Raw genomic sequence first — 12170 nt, 5'->3', positions numbered from 1 at the left:
TCTCAGGAAGTTCAAAAGGAGACCCAATGATTCTCCGTCCTTGGCCTGACTCCACAGAGGAGGCATGCTCATCAAACCCAAGGGAAGGACAGCCAAAGGTGCCATAGTTTCCAGAGATGGAGGAACACAGACACTTTTCTTTAAAGACCTATAAGATTGGGTTTAACCTTTTTGGTGCCAAGCCCTCCGGAACGCTTTTAACCTCAGCTGGCCACACCATTTTTTGCAATGTTTCACTGTTTTTTTTCAACTGCAGCTTTTAGAGTTTGTAAAATACCCCCCCAAACCATATATTTTCTGAAAGCACAGGCCCAGTAGAATAAAAAGATGGTGCTACTAATTTTGTAGGTCCTGCGATAATTGCGCAAATGTTTGTCAAATCAAATTTAAACCAATAAAAATACACAAATAAATTGATAAAAGCACACTAAAATCAGTATCAGTGCACAAAAAAACACTTTTCTGACTAAATCTAAAACATAAAACTGTATTGAGTTGATAAATAACAAATATTTGTACATTTTAAATTGCGCCTTTTAAAAAATGAAGGAAAGCAAAACTGTAAATAAGTGACATGTTAAAAATCGTTTGTGCGCTGTTTGGTGTTTGTGTTGCGATAAAATTATGCAGGCGTACATTTAATTGCAACACATCGTATCATAACGCACAGCAATGCTTCACAACGCTTTGCCATGCGTTGCCACACAGTTAAATTAATGTTATTTTAAAAATGTTAAAAATCAAGCACTGCGATGTGTTCTAACAATGCACAGCAGCACATGTGCATGGAGTATTGCACAATATGGTGCACATTTATGTTATCTGTGTGTGTGGGGGGAGGGGTTGTGAGTTTTAAAGAAAATTTGTTTTTTGAGAGGGGCGGGGGGGGGGGGGCGCTTCGGGGAAATATCAGGGGTCTAAAAATACCCCTGATATTTCCCTTTTGACATAGAAAGAGAAATTGAGGACACAGAGTCTATTTTTTTGCAGCCTCAGCACTGAATGAATGGAAAGCACTCAGTACAGAGGCTTCCCATTTATTCCCAAACTGAAGATAGTAAATGGCCATTATACACAACTGAATTCAATAAAGCAGTGAAAATTCGCCCATCAACAATTCAAAACTTATACTCAGGTGTGAGGAGTTGATCTGTAAATTGTAAACCTGATACTTAAGGTGCCCATACACTTTACAACCAGTTTTGCGATGGTTGTAAAGTAATTAAAAAACGGACGATCTGCCCATCTTGGACAGGCAGATTGTACTTGCGATCACCGCAAGCCCGCCCCCCTGAGGGGCGGGCTTCCAATGACCGCAATGCCGAACGGCACACCGGCCCGTTCGGCATTTGTCTCCCGAGCATCATTGAAACCAGGCGACAATCGTAAGATTTTCGGCTGGTTTTCTAGCATGCTCCTTAGACAAAAGACGTGTGACCGTACAGTAGAAACGGTCGCACGCCTTCATTCACACTCTACGATTCTCGTACGATCGCGGGATTTCAGTGTATTATAGGTGCCCACACACCTTGCGATAATCCTATGATAATCGCGGGAGGTCCCACGATCATACGATTATCGCAAGGTGTGTGGAAGCCGTGCGACCTCAACTACTGTAAGTTCGCACGACTTTTATCTTAGGAACATGTTCGGAAACCCGACGAGCATCGTACGATGTTCGGCGGGTGTGTAGCATGTTCGTAAGATAAAAGCCCAAAGGGCCGGTGTGCGCAAGCGCACACTGCCCGTTCGGGATTGCGGTCATCGGAAGCCCGCCTCTCAGGGGGCGCAGCTTGCGATGATCGCAAGTACGATCTGCCTGTCCAAAATAGGCAGATCGTACGTTTTTTTTTTTTAGTTCAAAAAGGTTTTTATTTCTTTTCTGTTTTTGTCTTGGAATCAGATAGACAAAAGTATTTGCGCATACATCAAATGGTGATTACCAAATACAGTATAGGAAGTATACAATACAAAGTAAAATTATGAACATGTAGATAATCTAGGAGAAGTCCCAAGAAACTGCAGGTTCCTAGTATACATTGCATTATCCTATTGACTTGGACTTCGAGTCAAGGTTGCAGAGAGGGGTGGGAGAGAAAGGTATAGTCAGTGGGAAGAGAAGGGGGTAAAGCGAGGAAGGTGAGGTAGAGAGAGGGAAATAGAGTAGAGAGCAAATCCTTTAAGGGGAGTAGAGATAGCTGGTCATCAACTCCGGCTTCGGGTCCTTATATTGTCAAGGAATCCACATTGAAAGAGGGAGGAAGGTACGACTCAATCCATGGTTCCCACAGCTTCCTGAACGGCACCAAGGTGTCCCTTTGGATAGCAGTGAGTTTCTCAAAAAACATCACACGTGTTGCCCTGCGTTTGACTTCCGCAAAGGGAAGGTCAGGGGACTTCCAAGCCCGCGCAATGACCCTCTTGGCCTCTGTGAGGATGAAGGTGAGCAATCGGTGTTGACGTACCGTGCATACCAATGGCTTTTTATGTAGCAGGGCTTCCAACGGGTCCTTTTGAAAAGTCCTGCCGGTAACAGTGTATAAGAGTTGGTAAACTCTATGCCAGAATCTCTCGAGCCCTCCACCCGGCAACCCCTAAAGCAGTTTGGGGAGTGTGATGGATCGTACGTTTTTTTCATTACCTTACAACCATCGCAAGACAAAAGTCTTGCGATGGTTGTAAGGTGTGTGCCCAGCCTTAAATGAAACTGTTTAATTTCATGAAAGAAACTAAGAAAAACATCCTGGCACAATGTAGGTTTGGTGTAGACATTTATCCTGATTGGAGTTCACTTTTTAATCCCTCGTATTTTATTTTAGCACCACATCCGACAGCTTGAGCCATCCCATTGATTAATCTTTTCATTGTGTCACTTAGCAGCAAACATCTAAATGCCCCACATTAGCTGCATGCTAAAAACAGAGGAAACAGCAAGCGACAGGCTGCACTTGTCTGTAATCCTCCAGCTGACAGTCCTAGAGATAAAAACTCAGAAGATAGCCAGGGTCATTACTACATGGCTGGCAGATTGACACAGTACACTAACCATAGCTGACTTCCCCTCTGTCACTCGAATGCAGCATGTTGAGAATTTTATTTTATAAGAATAAAAAAGCTGCAGTGAACGCAACTTAACTGGACATACACAGCTTGAATTTTGTCTGATTCCTGCTAAACCTCCCCAGCTTCAGCAAGCAAGTCTTGGATGATTATGCTACAATTCCAGACCCTGAGAAGATCTCATCCTCAACCGCCCACTCCACTCACTGGTTCACATCCAGAAAACTATGGAGTTTCCTTCATGCTCTCACACCTTGTTTCAACTTACTCTTCTAGAAACATTTCTCTAAACTCTTCCGGCTGTTGGGGGGTGGGATTATGGGCATTTGAGGCAAGACCTCCTTATATGAAAAAATGAAAGGGGGATAGCTAGGAAGCCCTTGGAGATGATTGCAAAAATGTAACATACACATACTCTATGGTATTGAACCTAACCACAATTATCCATCATCATCTGACTGTTCCTGGAGATGTTGTGTCGCAATTGCCAACTACCTTCAGATATGGTAGAATTGCGTTTTTACCACATACCAAAGTAGGACAATCTGTGATATTTATCCCTCCCCTCAGGTCCCCCTCTTGTCCATTATACTAGTGCCTTTAATCAAAATCAGGCGAACCATTCTGCATCACTGGCTTCTAGCTGCCAAAATGGTAATCTCTAGTCACCTCATCTACCTGCCCTGGGCACAAATCATGAATGAGACATATGTGATGGAGGCACTGGTGGCATCTAACCAGAATAGTTATCTCCAAGCCCTTAAGACCTGGTCCTGCTGGTGGGCTCCCAGGGGCTCAGCTATATTCAAACATTTAGCCCAACCGTAACATGACACACCTTTCCTCTACTAGAAAATTCTAAAGGTATACTCCTAGGTCCAACAACACCTCTCAGACATATGCCGATTTACCTAAAATTAGACCTTCAGCTACACCTAATGCAAAATAAATGTATTTAATATAATATAATAAGATACCTTTGGGGAGTGCCTATTGCAATTTCACCCTTGTTCTACCCTAACCCCTCATGTACTTTTACTGTTCTTTACTGGATGTTTCTCACCTTTGCCATATTTTACTGTGTTTAATTCTTAGATGCTTTGTCCTATATACTACAGACACAATAACTAGGACTAGGTGTTCTGTCATATAAATGTAGCCCAGCCAGTGGCCCCTTAGGGGCTAGCATGTCAATGGAACATGAGGGGAGAGAGAAAGAAAGAATTCAGACTTGGAAATAATGCACTACTGATGGGAACTTGAGGGGACTCCAAAGAGGCAACAGTGTGGGCTCAGGAACAAGAAGCAGGGCTGTGCTGTGCAGAAGGAATGTAAATCCCCAGAGGCATTGGAAGGGAGAGCCTGCAGGGACACGAGCTAGGAGAGAGAGTCTGCAGAGTCATGAGCGAGGAGCAAAAGAGTGCTGTGGCCAGAGAAGCAAGAGCCAGGAAGCATGGTGCTGCGGAGTTGAGTGAGAGGACTCATGTGGGCACAAGCTTTAGGCACAGGCTTGGGGCGAGACCCAGGATATTGCAGAATACCTCTCGCTTCTCTACCCCCAGAGGTGTGACTACAGAGATGTGACAGTGAGTGCCACCTTTCACCCACCATTGTCTAACCAGGGTGGTGTGGCCTACCTTTCATTACAAGAGCCTACGCTGTTGGCTTCTGACAAAAAGTCAAAATGTACTTGCAGTAGTAGCGTTGTTAATCTGCGTAGACAGCACATTTTCAGGAAATAACTGCATAGGAAAAGGTTTGCCCACAAGCTTTAACAGAATACGCATCTTTAAGGTGCGAATGTGTGCACAAGGGAGGTTTTTTTTCAGCGTGCGTTATAGTCCACTGCATTGCCAAAAAAGGGGGTTATATATGTTTTTCAGTCTGTTCAATACATGGGCAGCTCATTGGTAATGAATTGGCTGTAATGTACATTAATATGTGACATAACACATGTTAACACATAGCGTTGCAACAGATCGCTAATGTGAATAGGGCCTAAATGAAATAATTTAACTACCCTAAATACATCCATCATAAAACTGAAAAAAAACAATTAGAACTTTTTTTTTAAGCAAATTTTGTCTTAATGAGGATAATCAATAATTTTCAGCAAAATCAATTTTGCCAAAATCACTTCGCTAGTCCCTAGTTATGCCTTACACAAACCTCCTCATGTATCACTTGCCCTTCCCTTTTAGATTGTAAGCCCTCACGGGCAGGGCCCTCCTTACCATCTTGTCTTGAATTGTATTGTGACTGTAATGTCTTCCTTATATTGTAAAGTGCTGCGCAAACTGTTGGCGCTATATAAATCCTGTATAATAATAATAATAATACATGAAAATGATCAAGTCATTCTACTGTCTTCACAGCTCAGTGGGTACTTTCATTCAGTATGGAACACAAGGTCAGAGAACATGAGCAGAGTGCAGTAACTCATAGGTCTGAATGATAAAACTTCTACACTGCATTCCTACCATTAGATGGAGCCCAGATGCATAGGAATTATTCTTATCGGCTCCATGTAGTGGCAGGAATGCTGTGCGAACAGCATTCACATTTATATATCAACCCCCAGTAACTACTCATATTTTAATTTACAATAATAGGATTGGGGAAATAAAAGAAAAAAATGATATTTAAAAATAAAGGTTACCACTACTCGCTACACTGTCCAAAGAGGTAAAAATGTGGCATATATATTTTTTACATACTGGACAGCAGATACATGCAAATAGGTCTAACTGAAAATCATTCATTGATGACCTGTACCACGGTTTTCATATGCTCTACACAACACACTTCGCCAGGCATTGGTGATATAACTGCACAGTAAATATAAAGTTCTTTAGAAATGTTCTATTGGGCTTCTGTGATAAGGTTTATATACCAACACTGCAGACTTGATAACATTAACTGTATTCATACTGTGAAACGGATAAGACCCAGAAAAGCCAAATCTTTTCCCTTCATGCAGCTGCACATTCTATTTTCCTAAGAGTTTATGTAAAATGGATGTATTTTGAGGATTACAAACACACTGAGATCACATCTATGCCTTCCATGCTTTCCTACATACACATTGCCCATGTAATTTCACAGGGAAGGAGGCCTATGGGCAGCTCGTTTTATGTTTATCTGCAATGCGGAAAAACCTATCAATTTCATTCTTACAGCAAATGACCTTCAACAAGGATAAGGAAGTAACATGCAGAATCAAAGCAGTAGTTATTGTACAAGTATTTCATGCTACATTACCTGCTGCATTTGCAGCTGATTAATAAATGATTTGCAAGGTTTTTTTTTTTTAATATAACCTTGAAATTGAACAGACAGCAGGGCAAGCAGTTTTCATTATGTACAAAGTGCAGCAATGCATAGCGACCAGTTTTTCTTAAGTTTATGTAGCAAAATCAGTAAAGAAAAGTACTATTGGTTGCTGTTGGCTTCTGCATTTTGCCACATCGTTGTGTTTAAAGGGTCAGTCCACCCAGAACGAATATTTTAACATTTAGTAGATGTCTAAGAGTTAACCCATCTGACAGTTTCTCATATCTCTCAGGGACATTATCAGTAAAAACTTGGCATCTGAGTAACTTCCTAATTCTCACATTTGTTGTGACCAAGGGGTTCTCACTCTCTCTGCTGGAGTTTTTAATTGCTTTATATTAAATTAGGGTTGCCACCTGTCCAGGATTCACCCGGACAGTCCGGGTTTTGAATGCTGTGTCCGGGTTTCATGGCTGCAGAAACCCGGACACAGGATGTCAGTAAGACAGGGGCAACCAAAATTAAGATAGGGGCTACTGGCCCCCCACTGTGAACAATCTAGGCCAAAATAGCTTAACTGGAAAGTGAGCTGAATTGGAGAATTTTTCCAAAACAGCTATTTTGGACTAGATTGTTCACTTCTCCTGCCTTCTCCAAACTGTGCCCTCTTTAGTGAATAACCCTGTCAATTTCTTACTGACGTTGCACATATGAGAAGCAGTCCTACCTCCCTTTACCCGACCAGGAAAGGAGCTGTTTTATATTCTGAATGCGACACCACCTGCTGGTATAATCTAGTACTGCAGCCAAACTTTGAGGTATTCTAATGCAAGTACCATTATTCAGTATTTTTGTGTTAGGTCGGATTTACACTGTTGCATTGCAGTAATGCACATGTTACCGCAGAGTGCATTTTGTGTGATGTGCTGCAGTACCATTTAGAATAAATTCTATGCACCTAACCAGCACATGCTGTGTTGCTAAAATAGTTCAGGTACTTTTCTGGTGCATTTTGGTGTGTAAAGGTGCCCATACACTGTACGATTCTCAAGCAGGCTTGAAAACCCACCAAGAAAGGTTAGTGGCCTACTTGTTCGACAACTGCCGAACGGGCCGAAGTGCGCACGCGCACACTGCCCGTTTGCAGTGATCAGAACCCGCCCCTCACTGTGGTCATCGGAAGCACTGCCCCTAAGCGGGGCGGGCTTTCGATGATCGCAAGTACGAGCTTTCTATCCAAGATGGGCAGATCGTACGAGCTTTTAATAAGCTTACGACCATCGCAAGACAAAAGTCTTGCGATGGTCGTAAGGTGTATGTGCACCTTTAGGCAGACCATTTAAAAGAATGAGCTACCTTAATGCAATGCAAGTTAATAGGCATCATGTTAACGGATATGCATTGAACACAGCACATTGATGTAAACAGGGCCGGACTGGCCATAGGGCAAACCGGGCACTTGCCCGGTGGGCCGGGCCGGCCCGAACACAATCAACCTGATTGTGTTCGGGCCGGTTTGCTAAGCCTGATGGCCGGCTCTTAGCAGAGCCGGCTCTACTACACAGTAGACACTAGAGGGAGCTGGTGGGGGAGGCCAGAAAACACTTCCTCACCCCGCTCTCTCTAGTCTCTACTCTGTGCTGTCTCCAGAGCTGCTGGCGCTGTTTCTGTCCCCTGTCCCGTCCGCGATATTTACATATGAATGGGCCGCTATGATTTGCATATCAATAAGCTGCGGCCCATTCATATGTAAATATCGCGGCTAATTCATATGCAAATCAATGTCAGTGAACGCTGGTCGAAAGGATTGTGAAGTATTGATTGGTAAGTCTTTGCGATGTCTATGGTGGGCAGAGCCCACCACAGATCCTGCACAACCCCCTGAGACTGCAGGGTTTCAGGGGGCTGTGCAGGATCTGTAAAAATCATCAACCGGGTCCCAGGGGGGATTTGCAGGATCTGTGTCGGGGTCTATGGTGGGCTCTGCAGGGTCTCAGTTGGGCTTAGCACCCTGAGGCCCTGCAGAGACCACCAGCGATCCTTCACAGCCCACAGAGCCCACCACAGACCCTGTAAGGATGGATGGATGGGCTCGGGCGTAAGTAAGGATGGGCTCGGGCGTGTTCGCGGCTCCACGTGCCGGGCCTGCCACGAAGCCGGCAGCACCAATCACAGGCACTGAGACATTTCCCGATCTCTGCAGCTGTGGACCGGGAAAATGTCTCACTACCTGTGATTGGCACTGCGCGCTGTCAGCTTCCTGGCGGGCTCGGCACGTGGAGCTGCGAACACTTACCAAATTCATATACTATTATTCTGCATTGCTGTATAATGTTTTGCAGGGATTTTTAGTCCTCTATAGCTGATGGTATTCTGCATTAGAGTGTAAGCTCCTCTGTACAGAGACTGATGTGACTTCTCTGTACAGTACTGCGGTATATGTCAGAGGTTTATAAATGTATAATAATAGTGTGTGACTGTGCGGGGGACATTAGAGTGTTAGCTACTTTAGTGCAGAGAATGCCAGGGGGGTTGGGGGGGCCAGTGAGATCCAATTCTCAGTAGAAATATGTCTGTGAAGGTTCTCATTCATCCAGGTCATGGTGTATCTGTAAAAATTAAGTCAAGGCAACTGGACATGCTATATTTTTCTTGAAGACGTTTCACTGGACATCTGACCAGCTTTCCCAATTCAGAAATTTCTGATCTGAGAAAGCTGGTTGGATGACTAGTGAAAGGTCTTCAAGTAAAATACAGCAAGTCCAGTTGCCTTGACTAATTTTTTACAGATATTCTCTATAGCAAGCTTCCTATATTGTTGCAAGGTTTGTGTATTGGTTGTAGCAAGGCTTGTGTGTCAGCTGTTGCCCTCCGGTACTTACTAGTGGCCGGCCCTGCCCCTCGATTGCGCTTCTATGTTTGGCTCCGCCCCCTGTTGTGAGGGGTGTGGCCTGCCGGTGGTCATGTGATTGGGCTGCTCAGTCTAAAATGCCCGGGCCTATTTTTAGTCCCAGTCCGGCCCTGGATGTAAATGAGCGCTCCGAGTTTATCTGATGTTGGCTGTATGGCTATAAACTAAAGCAAGACATTACATTTACTATTCTAATCTAGTCATAAGGGTATCAGATTGATTTATACAGAGTATCTGCATGTTTTTTTTTCTTGTTTTTTTAAAGTTAATTAATAATCTTCCCTTAGCATATTCATTATAGCAATAAAGGAGAGGTGTGTGCATGGACTGCATCACAGGTGTTACTAGAGCTGGGGACCTAGGGCAAACACACTGGTTCTCTTGCCCAGTGTCTGTGTCTCGCAACAGCTTATAGTGCAGACAGGTGCAGAGAGCAGGTGGTAATTAGCAGCCCGGGCCCTATGCAACTCCCCAGGCAAGTTGCAACTGAACTCCTATGTTCTCTCTTCTGTTAAATCCTCCCTCTTTAGCCCATACCCATTGTTTGACATGATAAATCCACATTCATCTTTTGCCATGGCATGCTCAAGGGTACCCCAGGTCTTTTAGAATCCTAGCAATGCCTATTGACTGCATTTAAAGATTTCAACAGTTTGTTGATTTGAAACAATATTCTGCTTTTTCATTTGTCCAGACTCCTTTAATACCACATGTTTTTGAGCACTTTTGTTTTAACATAAGACAACTATAGACATGAGTTGGCACTTCCACACTCTGCCCATTGTTGGCTGCATCTCACATCTTTTGGCAAGTATCAGTGTTCCAGATAGAAAGAATCTTGTTTCCACATTGACAAGTCAGAGATGCAAATATCTGGCATGTTCCCCTACTATGTGCATAGCTTAAACGTGCATGCTTGGTCAAGCTGAGTATATTATGGAGGCACTGGGAGACAGACAAGCTTGAGAGCAGATGGATCATGCCTGTATGGCTGACCCTCTTATATTGTCAATGACCAATGGCACCACCACTTATACTTGAAAAGTACTACTGAGTTTAGAGACTTTTTAAAATGAAATTCCAGTTATGTTTCAGTGTCTACATATCAAGAAAACAAAATTAAGAAATCTATTTTTTTTCTTAATCAGTAAGGATATCTGAAAATGATCACAGCAACGACTCACACTCATTTATATATTTTATAAGACAGTGAATGGTAAGCTAGGAAACATTTATAAATTACTGCCTAATAATCTGCTGAGCTAACAAAAATTAATTCAAAATGATGGCGCAATTGCATTATGTTTGAATCGGATAAAATATATATCTAACAACATTTTACAACTAAGTCTCTGCCTTAGGGAAAATTCCTCTTGAAAGCCAACTTAAAACCACACGTCAAATTAAACCCCGAGTAAACATCTTGCTTGGTACAAGATTTAATTTTTCATGTGCTCATGGCCTGAATGTCACACAGCGTAACATTCAATGTGCCTGGGAACCATACCCTTAGTTTACTACTGAATGCAACGTTATTTTGTACCTTGTGTTGTTAATGTGTACATTGCCTGGGGCATTACCGCTATAAATTGTGTTATTCTACTCCCATACTAATTAAATAAAAGAAAAGAACAAACTGAGTTTATGCCGATGAATGATGAGGTGGCATGTGTCTTATGTTGCTCTGTAACCTATAAGATTATCTTTTTATTTCAAAAATAAAAATGTATGATTTATAGAAAATAATTCACTGCTTTTTTTAACTACTCTTTTTGCTGCCATTTTCTAAACATGTTTTACTATCTCCTATAAGCAGTCTATTTTCTGCCATTCTTCTAAGCCTAATGAAAGTTCAAGCCACATGCTGAGACACTTCCTTCTCTTTGCTCCTCACTCTTTCTTGATCTCTTTTCAATTGCCAGCATACAAGCTGTATTATATTCTCTTCAAAGAAATCAAGATTCCAATTTTGATTACTGCATAGTATGTGCTCACTTTAAAGGCACAGCCCTAGAAATAAAGCTTTCCTCAAAATGATGATAATACTAGTAGGTTTACCAAATTCTTCCCACAGTTGATGTGATGTGTTTATATGACCTGTTGATAGGCACCTTAGACTGTAAGCCCCTTCAGAGACGGGGAACCCTGTCAATGGTCTATATTGTCTGCAAACTGCAAAATAATTTGTTGTCTTCTGCTATAAATGGTAGATAAACTATACATTAATATTGGGCAGAATCTAAAAGCCTTCCTTGATCTAAGGTTTAGGAAAGAGTAAAAAAAGATAACATAGTCCTTAAAAATTACACTTACCTCTACCAAGTTTTGCAAAAACCTGATTTGAACGGTTTATGTGAAAGATTTTACTTACTGAGCACCACCTGCCATACAGTGAGATAAGCATCTCCAATGGATGGGTTAAAAGAGCACTAATAAATCTATGATTGTCTTAGAATATCTCACATTCACAAATTAAAAAGCAAGGAGTGGTGATGAGAGACAGAAGGTCTGTGTGGTTTTCTTTGTGTATTTTTCTTGAAAGGGTTCTCTGGTGCCCTCCACAGGTATAGGGATCAGGAGGTGGGTACTAGAAATATAAGGCCTTTTTTGCCTTGTGACTTACTACAGATAACAATTAGCAGTGGGGATATGGTAGGAAAATACTCAATTGGCAAGCAATAAGACAAGAGAATGAAATAAAATATATTCCTGGTAATATAAACTGTACAGTACATGGATTCTGGCCTTTTTGACAAATTATAGAGTTTGACAAAATGGGGTTTAATGGAATATGTGTGAGTTCATAGTCAAGCTTTCACTCAAAACATATAATTGTATAATCATTCACATAAAACAATATATCTAGCAATAATGACTATGTTTTAATAAGTGAGAATTGCAAGATTTTAAAAACAAGTCTGCTGGA

Source organism: Nanorana parkeri, unplaced genomic scaffold (assembly GCF_000935625.1).
Source record: "Nanorana parkeri isolate BGI_ZX_2015 unplaced genomic scaffold, ASM93562v1 scaffold8, whole genome shotgun sequence".
Lineage (NCBI taxonomy): Eukaryota > Metazoa > Chordata > Amphibia > Anura > Dicroglossidae > Nanorana > Nanorana parkeri.
This window is presented reverse-complemented; position numbering follows the sequence as displayed.